Source organism: Grammomys surdaster, unplaced genomic scaffold, assembly GCF_004785775.1.
Source record: "Grammomys surdaster isolate TR1022 unplaced genomic scaffold, NIH_TR_1.0 133, whole genome shotgun sequence".
Lineage (NCBI taxonomy): Eukaryota > Metazoa > Chordata > Mammalia > Rodentia > Muridae > Grammomys > Grammomys surdaster.
In genome coordinates, this window is record NW_021604591.1 from 11175011 (window position 1) to 11176193 (window position 1183).

Genomic DNA, 1183 nt, shown 5'->3' on the forward strand with positions numbered 1-1183 from the left:
ACTCAAGAAGCTAACCACCAAAAATACAGGTAACCCAATCAAAAAATAGGGCATAGAACTAAACAGAGTTCACAAAAAATGAATCTTGAATGGCTGAGAAGCACTTAAAGAAGTGTTCAAAGTCCTCAGTGATCATGGAAATGCAAATCAAAACAACACTGAGAGTCCACCTTACACCAATCAGAATGGCTAAGATCAAAAACTCAGGTGACAGCACATGTTGATGAAAATGTGGAGAAAGAGGAACATAGCTCCATTGTTGGTGAGATTGGAAACTGGTACAACCACTCTGGAAACTAATCTGGAGGTTCCACAGAAAATTAGAAATCAGTCAAATGGTTGACTGGAAGGGGGATAATGACTGGACTGTAAAAAAAGACTAAGTAATAATAATAATGTAAAAAATATTATAAAAAGAAATACCTAATTTAAAAATATCATTTTATTTATTTACTCATTTGTGTAAGTGTGCACAAATATCACTGCCAATAAATGGATGTCAGAGGATAATTTTATATGATGTTCTTAGCTTTTCCAAACATGTGATGCTGTGGCTCAAACTTAGGTCCTGAATTTGAAGTATAGCTGCTTTTCCACCCTACCAAAATCCCTGGCCATTAATATGTTTCTTATTTTGCACTTTATCATTCTACTTGTCTGCTTTGTTTTCTGTTTGTAAAGCACATTACATGAGGATCAATATTTGCAAGAGCCATCTTTCATTTTTTTTACAACTTATATCCTGTGTCCAGTAGCTACATGTCATGACCTAAGAAAATTTAGCATAACAATTTCACTAACGTCTACCTAAATAAAATCTTGTGACCACAGTTCCTTAAATATCATAGTCTTCATTATGTATTTGAATTATGAAGCCATAACTCCAAAGGAACATCTCTAATGCCAAGGGTATATGGAAGGAACAAAGTTCATTCTAGGGAACCTTTTACAGAGTCAGTATTTAAGAATTTAGAAAGAATTAGATGCCGTCTTTTGACACCTATCAACAGAAGTAATGATACTAAAACTCTCCTCATATACTCTAGCAGCAGTAAGGGCAGTAGAAACATTATTAGGTGGATCATTTCAAAGTCCTAGTCACTTTATCACTTTAATGTGATTAGTTTCTTTCTGACTCTCTCTCTCTCTCTCTCTCTCTCTCTCTCTCTCTCTCTCTCTCTCT